Below are 13,770 nucleotides of genomic sequence, written 5' to 3' on the forward strand. Positions count from 1 at the left end.
TAACTATCTACGGGCAACATCGTAAAAATGGTTGGAATCAAAATTTTTTTCATGGACAAATAACGTCCTGTATATTCCTTATAAATACAACAAAAAGTTTTGCTGTAAGTTTAAGTTTTCACAAAACTCAGATGAGAAATAGTTTAAACACGTTAATCAAGCATTACCAAAACACCTTTAGCGCGCTGACCGAAAACCCTAAGGCCAATAAAATTCAACCGGATCCTGTAGTCACAAAATCAGACTCGTCTGAGTAAAAAGAAGCAGCCACCTCTGATGGTTAGGAACGCCAACTTCCTCACCCTCGTAAAACTTTGTGATGCCCAACCGTCCTACAAAATTACCCGGTTTGGCAATAAAATCATCTGTGCGTCAATGGAGGATTTAGAAATTAGGTAAAGGCCTGGATAATGATATGGTGCAAAAAATATAAAATTTGGATCAATATCTGGACCATTTTCGAACTGGATATGCCTAAAAAAATAATATTGTATTTGATAATTTTCTAAATAGTTTAGTTAAAATAATTATGAGGCTCAAAATAAAGTAAAATTAGGCCATTACAAATATTTTATAAAGTTTTTGTCCTTCCGGTGTTGGGCCACTGAAGGGGGGGAACAAAGTGAATTTTTTTATCGAGCAAAAAACATTTTTATTTAAAGTTTAAGCGTGACAACCAAATCTGTTTTTCCATGCAAAAATGTACGAAAAGAAGACAAAAACGAGAGAATTTTTTTGGACGATTTTCGGAAACTCCGAATTCGAATTTCCATTTCTGTTTCGTGCTAGAAGTGTTAAGTACACTCATTTTTCGAGTTTTTCAGGCTGTAGAGCCCACGGACAATTGATTTTATACTCATATCCTACAATTTTTTTAGCCCCCCGATTTTTCAAGCCAATTTCCAAACGGGGGGTGACAAAAACTTAAAAAATATTTTGCAAAGGCCTTATATTCCGCCGATAAGTAAGCAGGTTGACTTCACATCGCCTTTTGGTCGATTGACAGATAGATTAAAAATCAGTTTAGTAAAATATTCAAAATCATGCAACCGGACTAACGTTGTAGTACGTCATCCATGGTCGTATCTTATACACAACCCCTCTGATTTTTTTCTTGGGGGATGTAAAGTTTTCTTTAAGCACCTCTCCCCTCTGATTTGAGACAAAATTAATACCTCCTTGTCCACCGAAATTGAGTGACCCTGAGATCTAAAATATTCAACTGTACCAGATAGAAAATAGGAAGGTTTACCTATTTTCTATCTGGTACAGTTCTTCATCGACTATCATTTAAAATTAAAACCTAGTATCTAACCTTACCTTTAAACCTAGTAGAATTACCAAGTCTAATTTTTTCAAGCACCATTTACAGTATGATTTCGAATTTGACAACAGATGCGTGTCGCCTATGTTGCCAAAATCGAAACCGTGGCAAAATCTAGACCATTTTTTAACTGAAAAAATTGCATATAAATGTGTCAAAAATTGTATAATTACCACTAATTAACGAATTTTTCACGATTGCAACGGTTTTATATTCAAAATGTTCGACAGGGGCTGTCGCAAACCTTTAGATACTTTGCAGTAAGACGAAGTCCTACGTCAGTAACAGTCTGACCTTTCGAAATATGTAGTCACTAAATAAAAACTCGAACCCTACTGTACTTGATAAACTACGTTTAATACAAGTTATATTACATATTTTTAATGAATGGTTTAAATTTTTGAAACTAATAGGCGACATAATTTTTTTATGACGTAGAAATCGTTTCAACCATATCTGAACAACAGGTAATAATAAATTCCCAATATACAAATGTCACACACAGATACATACATAACGCATATCAAGTCACTGAAACATTGTTCAATTGTTGAGCTGACATAAAAACAAGACCCTCGGCGACTGTGACAGATTTCAAAATTTTCAACCGACTTTCATACCTTTCTAACAGAGTATAAGAAAGGTAAAAGCTGTTCAACCTTGTGTCCTATTAATAAATAACAGTAGTGTAGTTGTACTGTTAAAAAAAATTCTTTGTTATTATTTTGTTCATTTACATGGAAGAAACTATGACAATCCAAATTTAGGTCCATTTCAAAATCAAAAATAGGTCCCATTCAAGATCATGTTGGGTCCATTCAAGATCAAAACAGTCTTTGGCAAAAAACGATATATTCAATAAAAGTGGTAAAAAGTGGTAAAAAGGTGGTACTTTCCAACAAATAGTAACATCACCACATATTATTTATAAATGACGAGTAAATTGAGCAGGAGTGCGAGTGGTGGTGTTAAAAAGCTCTAAATAGGTCCATTCAAGATCAATTGGGTCCTAAAGCCCTATGTCGTTTTTAACTTGAATCGATGAGGTTAGGGTTAGGAACACATATTTTGATATTCAATTTTATATTTTTAGGCTATTGCCGTTAAAAACCTTTTTTTTTTAATTTTGTGAAATTTTGAACAAAAAATAAACATTTGGACAACCTTATATAGACAAACTATAGTTGTGCATGGTTGTGTCAAGCGGTGTCCAGACAACACGAATTATAAAAAGAAACCATAGTATGTCTTGAAATGTCACGGAAAACTTTTTGTTTACCTTTACGCTCATGTGTGTCAAAAAGTCAAAAGTTGCAAAGTCAGGAAATGGCTTGGCAATCGCGACCTAAAACATTTTCTGAGTTTACAGCTCATTTTCCGGTTCCGGTCATCTCAGTTTAATTAAGGCCTTTGTCAAAATCAGCAATAAGCGTAGTGACTGCACTTGGCCACAGCGTGGATGGCTTCAGTTTTCGGATGCAACACCCGCCATCGAGATGCGATCGTGTTTAGTTAGAAACGCACAGAAATTTTTGGTCTGCCGTTCGCCCTACTGCTGATTCACATTGGAGTAGCAGAACATACCAATATGATTGATAATACGGTGCCAGTTTCGGTTGGCGTTTTTTTTTTTCATACTGTTCTGCTGGGTCGATTGTACCGAGATTATACTGTTGGTCATCAGTTTGACATCGTTTAGTCATTCTTAGCGCAAACTAGATTTGGACAAAGTCTAGCACCGTGAATCGATGGATTGGAATACATTGCCCGAATCAAAACTTTTATCCGATAACTAGTACAAATTTGATGTTCCACTTCCTTACGACCAGCAAAACGCAGACAAGCACAAGAGACAACTGCGAAGGTGTAACTGTTAAAACGATCAGCTGCTCTAATGTCAAACCAGAGTTGCCAATGAGAAAAAGTTATCATTGTTGCCAGAAACGTGTTATTTTCGTTATGTCAAGGAAGATCTCTAATGTCAAGGGAGAATAAATTACAATATTTTTGTTTTTTAATTTTTTAGTGCTCTGCATCTTTTTAAAAAAGAAAAAACTATACTCTGGTAGCCATAATGGGAAGCTTTATCGTTCCTTCTAAAAAAAATCATCTTTTTATCACAAATTTTAGGACCCAATTACCCTACGATATCAAAAAAACAGATGTGACATTTTTAGTTTTTGAGCTAGTCGCTTTTTTAAGAAATAAAGATACGAAAATGTAATGGACTCGCATGGCGTTTTATTTTAGAGACGCATTTCTTTGTCAAAAAAAACCCTTTTATTACTAGTAAAAACGAAAACCATGCGTCTCCATGGTATTCTCGACACTTTATGAAAACTTAGAGTTTCTTTGGTCTACACACCATGTAAACACAAAAAGTGAATGTTTTCAATGTTTTTGCGATAATAAAAAAAACTGGGCTTCAGTCCAATATTTTTTCTGAAAAGCTCATTAAAATACTTTCCATTTGGTATCAAGCAAATCGGTTCAATAGATCAAAAGTTATGAATTTTTAAAGAAAGAAAGGTGGAAAAAATGGTAACTTTTGGGACCACACTGACTCAAAAAAGAGAACCCTAAGTGCCAAATAAAAATACGGTTCTAAAATTTACTGCAAAGGAATAAGTACACAAAATTTGAATAAAATTGGAGCAATTTTGAGTTTCGATATCTGTTTTTTCATAATATGCTGAGTTGACGTGCATTATGGCTAATGGTTGATATAAATAAAATGAGCCCTAAGCGCAAAATTACGCTGAAATGATACACAATTGATTAAAATGGTCAACATTAATAATATTTTTCGTTCATTTGAATTATTTTGGAGCAATTTATTCCCCATACGTGATTCACTGTGCAACGCGAAGGATAAGGTTCCTACCAAAGATAGGTCAGGAATCTACCAAATCAACTGTAAAGACTGCCCGTCAATATATATTGGCTAAACTCGTCGTAAAATCCAAGCCAGGATAAAGGAGCATAGGAATGCAACAGAGAACAAACGCATAAACGACTCCAGTGTGGCGATGCATGCCATTAGACTTCAACATCAAATAGACTGGGACAGTGCAAAAATGTTAAAAAATGTGAGAAAATCGTCACACATAAATGCCTGGGAGTCTATGTAAATATCTACAGCTGAGCAACCGCTAATGAATGAGGACGATGCTCCAATAATATCACCGCTCTTCAGTTTGACTAAGTTAAGGATGTAGATACTCCATCTCTTCAAGATAATCAGTTGGACATCACCCCGTTGATGGGAAACATATTTCCCGAAACCGGTCGGTTTAAAAGGTAAACTATCCGTTTGTAAGAACTATTAGTGTTATGTCCCGTTCACTAAATATTGAGTTATCGGTTCTTACGTTGGCATAAAAATAGTTTTTGCAATTTATTTTTCCCCAAATTTATCTACTTTCCAAATATATCTACCAAAAATATTCGGATGGGTAGATAAAATTGGTAAACCACTGTACTTCAATCCAACGAAAAGCCCTCGATCTGCTGAACAACTTTGTCGAAGACACCAACGTTCTATACGGTCACGAGTTATTCCATGTTGGAACCAATTAAGTCTATTCCCATATGCTACGTAGACTCCATACGGTTTCGATTAACGCGGTCCCTATTAGCGTCCTTATTGGGGGGATTAATGTACATGCGATTTGTTGCTGCTGCTGTTGGTTTTTGCATGACGCTGTTGTAGAGTTTTTCAAACTGGGGGAAAACAAAACTACTAACACTACCGCAAATTAGCAAGCTCCATAATAGAGTTTTTACATTCATACGGTTTTATACTCAACATTCGAGCGCTGCGGTGTGGCCATATTGCGAAATACGAGTTTTGGAGTCTTCGGAAATACCCTATTTTGACAGCTGAGCTTCGGCAGTATGTATGTGATGCCTTCTTTTCCACACCTCTCTATACCTGATTGGTGTCGCAACCCGTTAGAACGATTGTGACGACTTTATCTAAAGCTAGCAGTACATTTTCTTTTTAGCTCAATTTTTCATGGAAAATGAATACCAAAGTTACCTAAGTTATGTTTTTCCTGGAGCATTAAATGAGCATTAAATTATGGTCGTACTTGGGTAGCTCTATCTGCACCGGAAGTGCCGTTTCCGAGCATTGTCCTGCTAACTTTATCTAAAGCTAGCAGTACATTTTCTTTTTCGCTCAATTTTTCATGGAAAATGACGTCCAAAGTTACCGAAATTATGTTTTTCCTGGAGCATTAAATGAGCATTAAATTTTGGTCGTACTTGGGTAGCTCTATCTGCACCGGAAGTGCCATTTCCGAACATTGTCCTGCTAACGTTATCTAAAGCTAGCAGTACATTTTCTTTTTCGCTCAATTTTTCATGGAAAATGATGTCCAAAGTTACCGAAGTTATGTTTTCCCTGGAGCATTAAATGAGCATTAAATTATGGTCGTACTTGGGTAGCTCTATCTGCACCGGAAGTGCCATTTCCGAATATTGTCCTGCTAACTTTATCTAAAGCTTGCAGTGCATTGTTTTTTCCTATGAAACAATGGAGCATTAAATTCGTCGTTAGGATTAGGAGCATTAATTAGCATTAATTGAGCATCAATTAACTGAATGGTGCTACTAATGTTCTGCTAACTTTGTACTGCCAGCTTTAGGGACATGAAGCAACACACACATATAAAACTCTATACACTCTTTTACAAAAAACACCAAGAAATATTTATCTAGGAGAGAACACAAATGACTTTTCAAACGAAACACTAACAGAGATTAGAAATCGTAGCAATAAAAAATGTTTGAAACGTTTTAAAGAAAAAGAAAAAAAGATTATCCCAAAAACTTACCAATCATACGAAACAAATACTTATACATACGAAAAAGCGCATACTAATAATAAACGTGAAAGTAAATATTACCACATTAAGACAAAAGAAGATCATAACATATACATTCCATTGTATAAGCTAATTGAAATTAAGTAAGATAGAGTGTCAGAAACCTTTATAAAATTTAAACCAACCACTCCACGACATTCTCGACGATTGGATGCTATAGGAACCGCATGGAAATGGATAGCCAGAACACCTGACGCCGATGATCTAATCTCGATACGCTCATTCAACAAAACAATAATCATGTTGTGATCAATGAGGTGATAAGTCGCCGTATAGAAACAATAACGGACATTACCGTCAAACGGGGTAACTTGCAACAGTTCTCAACTATGAGCGCAAGTAAAAACTTATCTGCAGCACATTTGATACAATAATTTCACATATTGAGAAAAAATATACGATCGTTATTGGTTGCTGTTGAAATCTCTAACTAGTTTGTTGCTAGTAACCCCTTCAACGGGGTAACTTGCAACAAGTAATATTTTTTTTGGAAATTGAACGAATTTAATGATTTGTATGAGTTTCTTTGAACTTCAATATGCTAATGTTAATTCGACTTGCAATTTTTAATGCTTTTGCTATGAATATTCGCATAAATGTCCTATGTAATGTTGGTCAAAATAATTTATGACCGCATACCGGAAATTACGAAGTTAAGTTTTCATGTTACTCATGCAGTTGATATTCCGTGTCTGGATCCGATAGAGCTTCTTTAAGAACAATTCACAAATTACGTAACGCACTTATGGGAGCGGGAGTTGTGTAACAACGCATTCCACGTTGTAGGGGGGGGGGGGGGGTTGAAAATCATCGATATCTTGGTTACGAATGTTCATTACATTACGAGTGATCGTAACTAGAAACTATCATATTGCTAGTCGATTTCTTTCAGTGAAACTATTTTCTTTTTGGCCTCTTCTATGAAAAACTGGGATATACTGAATCCCAAAAAAACTGGCATATTTCCGACATACCGAACGCACCTTACACTCTTCAGCTGTGCTTTTAGTATTGCTTGATGCAAAATTAAATGATAACTTGCTTCGTGAAGTTAACGGAACACAGTTTTGTACATCTACCAACTGTTGCAAGTTACCCCGTTTAAGTACTTGTTTTACGAATAATGCGGTAATAAGCAGGATAAACCAAACTAGTCATCATAAATCAAATATTTTGTTTGCTTATTATTCACTTAATATAAAAAATGCATGTTAGGCTTCTTTTATTGGAAGTGCTTGTGGGCGAAGCAAACGTTTTACAGACGAAAAATGGCAATAAATTTGACACCATGTTGTAAGATTTTTTAAAAATCACCACAACAGCAGAAAATCAACATATTAGGCTTCTTTGACCTGTTGTTAACAAGATTCAGTGACTGATATAGATTAAAAATTAAAGTAACAGATCAAAAATACAATAAATTCGATTGATATTGCATTGTTGCATGTTACCCCGCTGTTGCAAGTTACCCCGTTTGACGGTACCAACCGAATGCTTAGGATGGAAAAAGAAAATATGCAAACACACCGCATCTTGATTAATCCGCTCGTTACCCTCAACCATCTAGATACTCCACAAACCTATTTAGAAATTTTAGAAGAGGCAATATCAATCGCCAAGCATGGAATAGCCAGTAGCAAAATGTTTTCAATCCATGATTTGGAAATTATACAAACACGACATCCATATTGTATCATTCGAGCAACTACTCTCTCGATCTCGATCCGCACAAGTAACGAAGAATTCAACTCATCTAGCTTATACACTAAAAGTTCCACAGTTAACAAAAACAATTTTCGAATATAACTACATTGATTCCATTATTAGAAACGATAAACGAATCACGATGAAACAGATTTACTTTTTAAGAAATGATACCGAAACTTACGAACTCAATCAAGGTTGTAAAGATATCGGTGAATATTTCTTGTGTGACAACTCGATGCTAAGTCATACCCCAGAGTGCATCCACTCTAATTGTACGGTCGAGAAAGCTTATTCCAACGGTCTAATAAAACGAATAGATGAAGTCAAAGTACTAATAAACGATGCTGTCGCAGATGTCACATCAAATTGCAGCAACGCTAATAAAACTCTGACCGGTTCGCTCCTAATACAGTTCGGGAATTGCAGTTTACGAATCAACGGAGAATATTACGCAAATTTTGAGACTATCGCTCCAGGAAACACGTTCTACCCGACTATTGGACTTCACATCGAGGAGCACAAATTGACCCCCGACCGAATATTTGCAACAACTTACCCTGAAACACCGTGAGCAACTCCAGTTGCTGCATGAAAGACACGATTCATTCAACTGGAATTTCAACCTTTTCGGATCAATTGGAACTTCGGTAATTGTGACCCTGATAATTATCATTGCCTTTTGTTATCTCTCCAGCAAATCAAAGACCAGCATCAAAGTCAAACTATCCAAAGAACAGCAGTCTTCGACATCCAATCGACTTTGCGGACAAAGTCATTTTAGACGAGAGGAGTTAACACAGGAAACAAATATCCCTCCCGCATGGTGAAAGCGAAGTGAAACCATCAAGGAGTGGAAATTCTTAATGTTGTTTTCCACTCCTTTCGTAAAACACCCGGCACGCACATCTGGTAAGATCGCATCCCAGCGCAGCGTGGGAAAAGTAGAATATGGAAACCGTGGGAAACTACGTTATCACTCTCTCCGCGTTCCACTATTCAAATGCACCGACCGATGCAGCGTGGGAAATAGGATCACCCGCGTAGCTGTTAAGATAAGTTATAAATAAGAGTGTTAGGATTAAGAAAATTCAGTTTGTAACTCGGTAATGAATAAAGAGGACGTAAGTCCTTTTCCTTAAATTCACAATGACTTTTTCTTAACTTTTGCATTAGATATATTTCTAGAATTCTAGAAAGCTGAGATTATCTTATATGATAATTATTCTGAAATATGCAATTTTGTGTTTTTAAGATACTCTTTTTTAAAGAAACAAAATTGCGATAATGCAATGTCAACAGTGCTTTGGTTCCAACGGTAAGGAAATAGGTATTTTTGATAACCAAAGGTATCCAATTCATTGTCAATAATATCCGTATTATTATTTTTATATGTTAAACATGTTATACAACCTTTTTAAAGTTACTAAAGTTCCAGTTAATTTTTTACATCTCTTCAGCGCTGTTTCTAATCGCTCAGGCTCTTCCTTCAAAAAAACTTCTTCTCGAAACAGTCTATTCATGTCCAGTGATAAAAACATCTGTAGTCCTTGTTGTATCATGGGAAATTTGAGTTTCAATTCTGCGACTGTTTTACTGAAAATATAATTTAAAGGGAATATTATGTTAAAACTCCAATTAAAATATATCTTAAATCTCAAATTAAAATTTTTAATTTCCTCTAGTCAATATCTGATTCCGAACAGACCTGGATATGGTTTCTAAATGTAACACATTTTGTTAAAGACTAATTGCCAATATTTCCAGATATTTTAAAAATATGACACACTACCAGAGGCTCAGTGCCGTTTCGGTAGTATAAGATGGCAGCCCCATCCCGAGACACAGTAGCGTGGCAACCTATCTAAAACAAACTACTACGAGCATTTAAGCAAATGCGGATCGGACGATAAATGGATACTCGGTAATTGGAACTACAGATAGCTAAACCTCACTGGTGGCGACCGGGTGGTGCTGCTTTAACTGGCGGTGCAGCTTTAATCCCGTAAGCCCGTTCCAAAACTTCCATGACCGTCTTCCTGGCTGCACATCAGGCAGCTAGAAAACCCACAATTTGCCGAGAACTAAGTGCGAATACTGGATGAGGTCCTGCTTTCTCCCGAGAAGTCACGTGCTTCGAATATGCTCGGGTTTCGGAGAGACCACTACTGCGGCGCTGGTTGAAAATCCCCGGAGTGTAGCTGAATCTGCAAAGTCAAACGGTGTGTAGCTAACAAGCAAAGTTAAATTTTGGCAGCTAACTATAAATATATTTTTGGCAGCAAACTATCTACACATTACACATATGGAGCTTAAACCCTATGAAGTTTATTACTAAAAATGTCCGAACGAACGGACAAATCTATCTACAAGTTTTCCTCAATAAAAATCTTCATCTGTATCTGAACCTAAATCCCCCACCGGGGGATCCACTTTTCACTTGAGTTTTTAATTCGCATCCCCTCGTGGCGTTGCCGCCCGTATTTATAACAGCTTTTACTTGTTCGTAGCAAGAAGTACTAGAACAGCTGCTGAGAAAAACAAAGAGAGAGTAGAGCGGAACTTAAGTTCTATAAACAAATGTTTGTAAACAAAGAGTGAATTCACTACCGGTACCGACGCTCACTGTTTCTGTAATATTTCGCAATAATTGTGCAACGTATATAATTTTTGATAAGCGCAAAGTGTAACTAAACAGATTTGACATCCGAGGAATATCAAGTTTTTTGTTAGTGACAAGTGAATATATCAAAACTAACGATGAGTCATCTCTGCAATGCCTGTGCTAACACCATTCCAGCGGATGCTAATACGGTTACTTGTCAAGGCTTTTGCAAGTCAACGTTTCATATCGCTTGTTGTAAGCTAAGCCCTGAACTGTGGTTACAAATTGAATCCAGTCCCGCTATTTTCTGGATGTGTCAAGCTTGCAGAAAGCTTATGCGCAATGTATTGCTATTTCCGTGATGCTCTCAGCAATGCTAACGATGGGCTTCACACGGTGCTTGGGGAACAAACAAAAATGTTTGACGAGTTAAAGAGTGAAATTAGAAATAATGCCAACATGATCAATCGTATAGCACGCAAAATCCCGTTGACTCCAATATCCTCTCTACCACCTAAAATAGTTCCCGAGACAGATAGAAGACCTTCCAAACGTCCGCGCATTTTAATTGACAATCACTACCATGACGAAACAAACTCACCGCTTGTACTTTGCGGAGACAAAGAGCCTGAAGCTGGTATGTCTCTCCCTATTGTACCACCAGCCGCACCGCGTGCACAAAAATTCTGGCTGTTCCTATCCAGGTTTTCACCACACGCCACTGTGGATGAAATCACTAGATTAGTACAGCAGAATCTTGAAACTGATGGTCCCATCGAAGTAATCAAGTTGGTACGAAGAGATGCCGACTTGAATCGCATGACTTTTGTGTCATTTAAAGTCGGTGTTGATTTGCAATATAAAGAAAAAGCGATGCAGCCCTCGAGCTGGCAAAAGGGGATTTATTTCCGAGAATTCGTAAATGATAGTGGGATACAACCTTTTCGTGGCAACGCTAAGGACAGCGATTCCAACGCGGATAACTTCCTCACTCCGCTTGCCAGTCTTCAGTTAAGACAGTAATGCTGATCATGTGAACGCACCTGAAATTAGAACTGATTGTAATGAAATAGTAACAGATGAACTTGTAAATGAAAATGTACCTGAAACAAATCTCCGCCGAAACGAAATTTCTGCAACTGCATGCTTGTCAGGACAAAATGCTACGGAAAGGAAAAGAATGATAGATATTTACTATCAAAACATGAACAGTGTAAAAGGAAGCGAAAGGCAAAAAATAGTCTTTTTGTCATCGCTGGAATTAGACGTAGACGTATACATGTTTTCTGAAACTCACCTGGACGACACTGTGATAGATTCATCACTTTTCCCGTCTTGCTTTAATATTTACCGCTGCGACAGAAACACCACTAATAGCGACAAACTATTCGGCGGTGGCGTATTAGTTGCTGTTCAGTTGCTGTCGAGTCAGCTGGTCCCGCTGACGAAATTATTGTTGCTGGTGATTTGAACCTACCAAATTTGAAATGGAATCAGGCTCAATTCGATTCAAATAATGTATCTTACTTACCCGACCAAGTCAGCTCACAGCGCGAGATAGCTGTTGTTGATTGTTTTCATTCGGCCGGTATGGTGCAAGTTTGCAACATTCCGAACAATAATAACTGTTTTCTGGATTTGGTGTTCACTACGGCAACGGTCATATGTCAAGTAGCATTAACGGATCCATTGATAAAAAACGAAGTTCATCACAATGCGATGTTATTAACCGTCAGTGCAATTGAACCGGCAGAGTGTGAACAGGGGATGCTCAAAAATCATTTAAATTTATACGCAATGGATTTTGAAAGTGCTCGGGTGGACCTTGCGAATGTCAGATGGGATGATTTGTTCGTCTCAGAAGACATTTTTCAAAGCAGTGAAGAATATCAACGACGCGCGGAAGACATGTCGGACTTTCTGCGGTCAATAGATATTTTAAATGTTGACTGGGAAAATGCTGTGGTAATCGAGAATTCGATTGACTACAACTCTCTGTTGTTCTACTACATAACTTACAACATTTTTGCTCGCTATTCTCCAATGATCGCGGAACGGCAAAGATCTTCGCACAACTATCCCGAATGGTTTACACCGGCGCTTGCTAATTTAATGAAAGAGAAAAGGCTAGCCTTGAAGCGGATGCGTCGGTCACCATCAAACGAAAATGTGACCAATTATAAACAAATGCTAAGAATGTTCAAGGCGGCACGCAGAGAAGCGTATCAAGTGTACATCGAAGATATTCAAATCCGTTTGAAAAGCAACCCAAAGTCGTTTTGGAAATATGTGAATAATAGAAGAAAAAGTACCGGCATTCCGGGTCGCGTTAAGTATAAGGATGTCACAGCTACCGATGCCCAATCGTCAACCGAACTTTTTGCGGCTTACTTCAAAAGTGTGTTCACTGCAACAACTGGTAGTATCAGAGAACTTCCTATTACTAATGAAGAGGCACCGTACCAACTGTCCCAGACTTGTGTGGAAAACGGAATTTGTGCACTCAATGCCAACAAATCCGCTGGTCCTGATATGCTGACAAATAGTGTTCTCAAGCAATTTCGGCAAGAATTTGTATTTCCGCTCACTAGCTTATTCAATGCGTCGCTGGCCGCCGGTCATTTCCCAGGAATCTGGAAGATTTCGCACATCACTCCGATACATAAAAAAGGTGCCAGAGGCGATGTAGAAAATTATCGTGGGGTTGCTATACAATCGGCTATCCCGAAACTTTTCGAATCGTTAGTTTATTGTCACCTTTATGACATTGTAGTCGGACGTATTTCTTCTGTGCAACACGGATTCTTGAAGAAGAAATCAGTTGTAACAAACCTGTGTGAGTTCACCTCAATGGTTACGGACTACATATCGAAAGGTTTTCAAGTGGACTGCATATATACCGATATGAGCAAAGCGTTTGATACCGTTAGCATTAATAGCATCTTGGAGGCAATTGAAGAGTTTGGCGTTCGAGGTCCATTGTACAGCTGGATGATATCGTATCTGATGGATAGAGTACAATTTGTTAAAATTCGCGGTAACAAATCTTGCTCATTTACCGTACATTCTGGCGTACCACAAGGTAGTCACTTGGGACCGTTGCTGTTCGTGATTCTAATGAACAAATTGCCTGATGTTATCACCCACGCAAGAATTCTAATTTATGCAGACGATATAAAAATCTTCTTTCCTATCAAGTCCACGGAAGATTGCCTGAAATTACAGCTCGACCTAGGCCACGTTGG

The sequence above is a fragment of the Sabethes cyaneus genome, chromosome 2 (assembly GCF_943734655.1).
Source record: "Sabethes cyaneus chromosome 2, idSabCyanKW18_F2, whole genome shotgun sequence".
NCBI lineage: Eukaryota > Metazoa > Arthropoda > Insecta > Diptera > Culicidae > Sabethes > Sabethes cyaneus.